General features: G+C 42.8%; 1 long non-coding RNA gene across 1 annotated transcript; it reads left to right on the forward strand.

Moving 5' to 3' along the window:
• Positions 1-3,907: 3,907 nt before the first annotated feature.
• Positions 3,908-8,907, forward strand: LOC142494357 (uncharacterized). The gene is made up of 3 exons (XR_012801389.1): positions 3,908-3,990; positions 8,431-8,528; positions 8,613-8,907. It is a non-coding gene; the product is annotated as an uncharacterized LOC142494357 (long non-coding RNA).
• The last annotated feature ends 365 nt before the right edge of the window (positions 8,908-9,272 follow it).

The following is a 9,272-nucleotide window of genomic DNA, read 5'->3' on the forward strand; positions in this document are numbered from 1 at the left end:
CGGGGAGCCCCCTATGTGCCCTCACTGTCAGAAAGAGTTATTAGGGATCGCCAAAAGTTGGTACGTAATTTTCATCGTCCCTGGGAGAACGAACTTATGTTTGAAATGGGTTCCCTTGATTCAGAAAATTAGGATCCTGGCGGGTTAGATGAGAAGTGGTGTAGTCACGAGGGGATATGCTACATCTCCAAGAGATGCCTTGGGGAAATGTATGGGCATGATCCTCTCAGTCCACTAGCATCCAGGCCAGAGTTATGGGCTGATGGTGGGTGTACAGTATGTCCCCTAGAGTGTTACAGCATTGATGCTCTAAGCCCAGTGGACCATGCTCTGCGCAAGCCACCTTAAGAGGGTAGAGTAGTCCCAGTAATGGATACTCCAGCATGAGGTAATCCTAGTTGTTATACATCTAAAGTTAGGATGTATCTATTATGGTTATGATGAAAAGATATGTAATGTGTTGTTATGTTTTGCAGTGCTACCTGAAGGAAGGTTCCGCAAATTTAGATCCCAGCCGGGACGTTGGGGTTCCACCAGGGGGAGAATGTAGCCAGTGTAAGATTGGTGTACATTTCTCTTTCTCATGCTGGCAGTAAACCTGGTAAGTATGCAGGAATGCCAGTAGTTATCATGGAGGTTTGCCCTCACACCCTGGTGAGGTGTCATATGTCCCCAAAGGAAGTGACAACATGCATTGTGCCCCCACTTAGTGGTACAGAGCAGGTTTGTTCTCTGGGGGGTGATATAAGACACAGCACTGCCTAAAGTTAGAAGTCAGTTTCCTGTTGTTGTGCTGCCTGTTCACTGAGAGGCACGTGAAAGTTGCAACAGTGTTGCAGTGTCTCCTGCTAGCTGTGAGTCAGTAAGCAGACGCAGCAGTATTAGAGGAGCTGGCAGAGTTAGAGGAGCTGACAGACAGAGCCGCTCAAGAGAGAGACAAAGCAGCTCAGGAGAGGAGATTACAGCAGCCAGAGAAGCTGGGGAATCTCTCTCTGAGAGTAAAGGTGGAAAGCAGCTCTATTAGGGACAAGGGACCTTCCTAAGAGAGTGCTGCAAAGAGATGAGTGGCTGAGCTTTTATCTGTGAGGGGCAGCTTGCCCATACCACCATGCAAATAAAGATGCCCTTGTTAAAGATACCTCCACTGGGTGAGTGTGAAGTTACTCAGCAGTGGATGGCACCACCAAGAAGGAGTTCCTCACCAGGACCATCTCCCTGCGGAAGCACAGATCCTGATGAGGTGGAGGCGCTGCACATGAAGTAAGTTGGACTCGCACCCACTACCTCAGCTACCTGTCCTGATGACATCCCCTAATAACACCAAGCGGGAGACTCAAGAGTCCTGTTACTTGCAGGTGCACCACCACACACGCCTTGTAATGGGGGACTGGTTAGACTACACGGGCCAATATGAGATTGGGTGGGTCAGGCCAGAGGGAACACCCGTTACACATACATAGAAGAGAGATTGGCCTGTAGTTTGAGACAGTGTTTTTGTCCCCACTTTTGAAGATTTGGACAACTCTGTCAGTTTTCAGTAAGGTAACTATGATACTGGCTTTAGCCAGCTTTTAATTGCACTATTCACAAAATCATATGTTTTATTTAACTCTTTCAGGGCTTTCTCACATTTTTCACCAGTCTATGGGACAATAATTACATATATTCAGTGTAGGTACCTGCAACTTCGGTTATGCCTTGACATTGGCTGCAGGCTGTATAACGCATTGGAAAAAGGGTTTAACTAAATAACCCTTATTCATGAGATTACTATTTTATTTTAGCCTAATTGGTAGGAGCGCAGGAATCGTTCTTTTTGTTTTTCTATATGTAAGGCCTATCTTTTTACCAGCAGCAAACTTCTATAGGCCTATACTATATATTATCTCTAACTGTGCATGCAATGTCTTGTATATAATGTATACCCTGCTCACTTACGTAACTATGTATTTGTAACCATGTATTATTTGTTATCTTAACTCTGTGTCCGGGACATACTGGAAAACGAGAGGCAACTCTCAATGTATTACTTCCTGGTAAATCTTTATAAATAAATAGATAGGGAGGAGCGCAGTGATATGTATGGCCCTAGATCTCTTCAACAAGTAGGTAATGCACTCTCCGTCCTACCTAACATTATTATTCTCGACAACTTCATATTGTTCATCTCTAGAAATAAGCCTGGAAAATCCCCTCTTTAGAGGGAAGCAGCCAGGGATTTAATGAGGAAGAATAAACAGATGTTGCAGATTCCACACAATAGAAACCGTGCAGCACGTAACTCTCAGGTGTCCCGCCGGCAGTTTGTTAAGACGCGGAGGATCAGAACGATTTGTGTTTTATTTTATTTATTTATTTTTCCAATTATGTCAGTGCTTCTCCAATTAGACCGTTAACCCCTTCCCTGCTGGATGGGGTCCAGCCGCCCTTTGGAAAGAAATGCACGGCCCATCAGCAAGGAGAGGGTCAAGCACACACACCTTCAAATGAGCATTTTATTATCCAAAGCTTTAGCACAACAGGGGCTGATCTTCAGAGCAGAGGTGGGCCACTCCAGTCCTCAAGGGCCACCAAGAGGTCAGGTTTTCAGGATATCCCTGCTTCAGCACAGGTGGCTCAATCAGAGGCGCAGTCTTTGACTGAGCCACAGATTGAGCCACCTGTGCTGAAGCAGAGATATCCTGAAACCTTTATCCGTTGGTGGCCCTTGAGGACTGCAGTTGCCCATCCCTGAACTTTATGGTTCTTATTAAACAAACAGATAAATGTTAGGTGCAGTAAGTGTCAGATAACATTAGAATTGTGCAGGATCCGGTACAAATAGAAATACATTCATTATTCTCAGGAAACAAGTACAATGTTGATTAAATCTTTCTAAGGATGTCAGTACATTTCTAAGATATTTGTTTGTGACTGTTGGTGACCCTTGAAGACTGGAGTTACCCCTGATATAGATGTGTAACCCATGTCCCCGTCCCCCCCCCCGGACACAGATCGTTATCTAGGGTGTAGTGAGGCTGGCTACGTGTACTTGGGTGGTGCGTACCTGCTTGGAACAGGAGGGCCTGAGTCTCCCACGTTGGTATTGGGGACAACAGGACCAGGCTTCTGGGGTAATCGCCTTCATTCTTTAGTGGTGCAGCGCCTCCATTCTCTATAAGCCCCAGGGATGTGGGGTAGGACCCTTACAGAGAAAGAACCCTGGTCCCAGGGTGAATGCTCCAGATCACACACACACAGTCTCTTGGTAAAATAGAAGCAGTGTCTCTTTATTATCCTTGTACAGCTTATCCTTGGCAGCACACAGCAGCAGCACACAGCAGTTCGTAAATACCCCGCACTTTAGATATGTACAGGCCTCTCTCCTCCTCTCCTCTCCTCCAGGCTGTACTCCAGCAGGATGGCCTGGTGGGGCTGTAATACCCCTGCCTTCACCCCAGGGTAGGCCCTATGGGTGAGGCTAGATCTCTCCCCTCACCCCCTCACCCCCTCAACAGGGTGAGGGGCATTGGTCCACTCTAGCTCTGCTCACACTCCAAACTCTCCTCTGCTCCTAGGACAGCATGGCTCTCACTCCTCTAACTCCCAGGACAGACAAGAACTAATTGTCACTGACAGGAACTGGCCACTAAATAGAGTCAGCCCTGCCCCTCATGATGTCAGCAGAACCTCCCCTCTGTCTAGGCCTGCACAGAGTCAGGGGGCCTGCCTCCATCACTCCAGGCAGGGCTTGAAGGGGGGAAAACCCATGGTTACTACTGGCACCTGCCCTTACCAGGGCTTACTCCAGTAGGAGAAGGATAAGTAGCCTGCTCTTACTTACAGGGGCTACAGATGCATCATGGTAAATAGTAGGAATGCGTATACCATGCCTTCACCTCTTTGTTTTTCTGCTTGCCAGCGTGAACAGGATGCTAGCCACTTACTTTGAGACTGCAGGATCCCAGCTCATCTCCAGACGACTTACTCCCTCCTGTATGTCAAAGCATGGTCTGTATTTGTTCATGATGCCTTATGCTCATATAGTTGCACCGTGCTGTACCCTCCCAATGTTAAATCAGTGTTACAAAATTGTAGGGGGGGGTGTAGAAGGGGAACAGAATGTTCTCCGAAGATGAAGGCTGTGATGTGGATTTTTACCATTTTGGTTGCCGGTGTTTTCTACTTTAGTGGAATTAAATTGTCTGCCAAATCCTCTGTGTCCCATGGGCCAACAAGATGACGTCACGACTCCCTATTGGGCGGCCGTTCAAAAATGTCCAGGAAGTAACAGCTGCCACTAGAGCGGTAAATATCTCAGGAGTCAGGGAGTATCCACAGCTTAAAAAGAAAACGTGGTTAGTTCAGGAGGATCCTCCGGTTCCAATTATGTTAAAATATCAATATTACAATTTGGCCAGATTGCCGATTCAAACAACTGTTTCCACCAGCTCTTTTCTAAGGTTGAATCTTTAAATAGCCGTGTTTGCTCTCCTTATCCACTCCAAACCCACAGCCAAGCATTTGCTGACCGTGATACAGTCCTTTTGGGGGGGATTATAAATTCCCATCCCTTTCAGTTTAGCATTTACCTTCATTTTATTTAACATGACTGCTTTCAGAATGCCGGCAGGCAGCGCAGTAGCCACGGTTCCCAACAAGCTATCTCCGTCCTGCACATTGTCCAGTCTCTATGAATGGGAATTGCTACAGATGTGGCTAACCTTACCGTCTCCGGTGCAGCTGCCACCCAGGGTCACACACCTGCGGTGGTCGCGACATGCGAGGAGTAAGGCTGAGTTCAGACATTCTGTGATGCGACGTGCGCGCGCACGTTCACCACTCTTTCGCTTGGTGGGTGGGAGTTTTCAAACAGAAAACGACCCCGCGGCGAAGTACAGCGTTGTCCCCGCTGCACTTAAAGAAGACAACTGAAGTTGTGATTTCAAGCAGCAGCCGCATCACGTGTACTTCGCCAGCCAATCACAAACACAAACACAGTTTTTTTTGTTTTTTTTAAAGTCCCGCCTCCATCCCTTATGTTTGCTGGGGATGAGCACACATCGCCCAGCAGAGAGGCGCGGACGCGCAGTAGCATAGTAGCCTGTCTGAGCTCAGCCTAACGAAGCATGGAACCCCCCGCAGTGCAATTGCGGCAGACACTGTCTCTGGCGCCCCAGACTTTTGCTTCTTCGTCCGCGGCGCCAGCCACTGCGAGTTTTGCAATATCTGTAACAACCTTTCAGCGCCTTCACATATATTTATGAATTATGGGTGGGTAAGACCAAAGCTGTCTTTATTAACAAAACTCTTACTGATATTGTTTTGTGTGTCTTGCCTGCATATGCATGCTAAAGGTCGCACTTGTTATGTCAGGGAGTAACGATTCCAGTCCAGGCTTTCTTTCTGCCCTAAAGATAAAACAATGCGCTAATGGACCTTGAGATTTATATTATGTACAACATAGAATTTGATGTAAAGTGCTGTAGTGCAAAAAAAAAATCCTATAGAAAAAAAAATCTTTAAAGGAATATATGGATTTATATAACTTTAGTAAAAAAACACAAGTACAAGATGACTAAAGTGCATTTTTTACAATGTAGTACTAGAAGACCGTAAATGTAATGTATAATCAATACTGTAGGTAGCATGAATTCAAAGTCAAGGACAAAACTAGGAGCAATTGTAGGAATCCAACAGAGGTTCTTTAGCTCGTGTAGAAATCATATTTAAAAGTAAAAGCATCCGCGATAGTGTAATAAGGCAATGATCTGAATATGTATAAGGCAGGTTAAACCAGAAACGCAAACAAATGATGTGCATAAAAGTATTGACTTATTTTCTATACTGGGGTCTTCCGTGTAGTAAGCTCAACCCCCATGTTCAATTGTCACTGTGTACGATGGGGCTTACGATGTCACTGCCGCAGAGCAGCGCATGCGCGGGATCGAGTGGCTGTGTGTTCCGTGCCCAATGCGGTTCGCTAATGTGAAAGCGTAGAAATAAAATCAATGAGTCAAGGGTTCAAAGTAACAAGTGAGTTTATCAGCACCATGGCACAAGTGAGAGAGAATTCAAATTTGAACTCATGCCTCTCAAGAAATATTGCTTAGTATCACATTTATATACATTTCAAAATAAGTAATACGCCCTTTAAGGGGGCTGGCTTAGAGATAAAAACTATATGATGACCTATACAAAAATACATATTGATATCTAAATATGCTGCATACGCTATATTCTTATCCTATAATTTACCATAATGTGGGTCTCTTGACCTTGTGACATAAGGGAGTTACTCTGTCCAGCCCTGTGTGTTACTGTATCTGTCAGATAACAGAACCTAGGTCAGCAGAATTATCTAAGGCAGGAAAAACCTCTTACGATTGCATTTCAAACCTCTCATGACTTGTAGGAATTACACAAGGGCTAGTTACATCTAGAAGCGATACTTTTCAGAATCAAACATTCACAGATCATACACGAATAAAACAAATAAGCATACATACAAGCAAACACTCAAAATGGCGATTAGGCCAAAATGGAGGTGATGATAGCCACACACATTATCTCAATCTTCACACTAATATATAAGGGGATGTTTACATGCAACAAGGATGCATAGTGTGAAGGTCACTATGGCAACTAATTATCCTAACAATCTATTTATTAAAAAAAGGTTAATTGACCCTCTAGGTAAGAAATAAATGATAGAAACATGCATACTAAGTGAAAGCATTAACCTTGCACATTATATCAAGTATTTTAAAACTGAAAACACTTTATTTTTAAGATTGTAAAAAAAAAATTATATTGAAAAAACCTTGTTGTTCCCCAACGAGGACAGTTAATATGTTTAACATTAAAGGAGCAATCCAAACAATATCCTACGGGTGTTAAAAAAAAATTCTGTAGTATTAGATAACACTTACTACCTTTTTTTTATTTTAAAAGTCATCTCTTAATGCCATTTTTAATGAGTTTTAATATACTAAGCATCCTTTCATTTCCTATTTGTGATCATTTGTTGACAATATTCCCAGCAGTTTGAGCTGCAAACTGTAACAATAGATAACATTACCTTAGTGATATAAGGGTACATTGTAGCTGTTGAGTTACACTGACTGAAGGATTGATTGAAACTGCAAGGCAGCCATTTAGTGAACCCTGGGAAGTAGGATTTTGCTGAGCGATCACAGGAGAATTCATCGATCGTCAGCTTGTGTAATTAGTTTTCAATAAAGGTAATCAAAGGCCACAAATATAAAAACAGAAGAAAAAAATATATATGTATATATATATTTAAGCTGCTTGGATTGCCTCTTTAAAGTACATCAAGTATTTTAATAAAAATGACTGAAAACTATTTATTTCTAGCATGACAACAACAACTCTGCATATGTGAGAACATGACTTTCTAAAAGCTGTGAATCTTTGTACGCTTCCTATCCTCCAGTACCTGGGAAGTCTCTCCTCCTGCATCTCATTATGCCCTCCCTATTGCTTTGTCTGTTTACTGTTTCCTCACTCCTTTGTGAGCGTTTCTGTTCTCTACAACTTCCCCACACCCCACTGCACCATTATTTACATACCTCACTCCCAACAACTTCTTTACCCCTCAATAAAAAAAACACCCCCACAAATCCTCTATTCACACCCTCATCTACTCCTTCCTGCTGCTGGAGATCTCCCCTAAGCCTGAACCCAGACATACACACCTGATCTCCCCCACACCTCCCTGCTATCTCTTCCCCTGTAAATGGTGTTAACCTTCTGATTTAATGCTTACTAACCTTAAAACTCACCCCACAAAGCATCCCAATAGCCTGCACTCATGGTTACTGTCCCACACTCAGCCACTCTTACCACACATTGTGGCCAAGCACTGCCATACACGGCACTTATTCCCTCACCTGCTTTCTTTGTAAGTTTCCCCTCAAACCTCTTAGATTGTAAGCTCTTTGGGACAGGGATTTCCTTTCCTATTTTCTGATTTTGCTGCGCTTAATGTATTTTAATTCCCTGTACTGTATTCTTTGTGAAGCGCTGAGTACACTTTTGGTGCTATATAGATAAAGAAATACAATACAACATCTTAAAAACAATAATCTTTTATAGCTGATCAATAGGAGGCCAGACTGAGCAGAAACCACCATTCAAGCTTGTTAAGCCATTTTCAGTCCAGTACCCTGCTTATTCTGTCCCTTGATACATGGAGCCCTTCATATATTCCGGTACCCCCTGAAGTGTAGAGACACTGACAGCAGCTCCCAGCTGGTCAGCAATTCAGCTGGTTGTCAGCGGTGGACTGTGTTCCTGCCCAGGTATAAGGCTGATAGCGGTTTATCATAAGTCCTTAACTTATTAGAAACCAGGTATTTTCTGTTTGTTTCTCTTTTTTATATGTTTCTGTTCATGTTTTACCTTTTTTTTTGTGTTTTATCATTAAAGTCATAATTTTGAATCCTCAACTGTGGGCTCACCTGAGAAATACTCTCTTCAGAGGGATATTCAACATTCCCTATATGCTCATTAATAACCACATATATGTGAGTATAAATCTATACTGACTACATCAATAAGCTGTGGACCAGGCAGACGGCGCAATCTGTTCTCCTATGTTTCTCTTCCAGTGAAATCCAGAACTGGACAGGTTAAAGCAGTGACCTGGAAGACAGCTGACAGGATTCAAAGACCCACGAGAGGAGCATAAAACTCAAGAGGAGCAAAGTGTGAGTACAATGATGATAGAACAACAAGAAGAATAACAATTGTTTGAATTTATTACACTATTTGTGCTCACCTCTGTTTCTTTTTTTTTTTTTACATATAACCTCTGGACTGACTGACTACACCCAAGGGAACCATTTGAGGCACATAGATAGTTTGCGCCTTTTTCTTACCCACCATAATATGTCAATAAACTGCTATCAAATATTTAACGTGGTCGAACACGTGTACAAAAAAAGATATATATATATATATATATATATATTATTGTGTTAATTAATAAAGATGGAATTCAGCTCAGTACCAAAAAAACAATATGTACCTACAATTTTCTGTAGGTAAAAGTGTTTAAAAGTGAATGTCTGCCAGCTGTCACAATACGCAGGTATCTAGATATGGAAGGCTATTCTTGGTCTTACCCCATATCTTGTACAATTGCTTTACTTTTCCCCTTTGGTATTCCAATGAATGTTGCTTGGTTAAAAAAGATGCAATTCTAAGTTCTACAAATTAGTTTTATATGTCTTACGTGTGTTCAGGGTTACTTGTATGATTTGTATTTT

The sequence above is a fragment of the Ascaphus truei genome, chromosome 5 (genome assembly GCF_040206685.1).
Source record: "Ascaphus truei isolate aAscTru1 chromosome 5, aAscTru1.hap1, whole genome shotgun sequence".
Taxonomy (NCBI): Eukaryota; Metazoa; Chordata; class Amphibia; order Anura; family Ascaphidae; genus Ascaphus; species Ascaphus truei.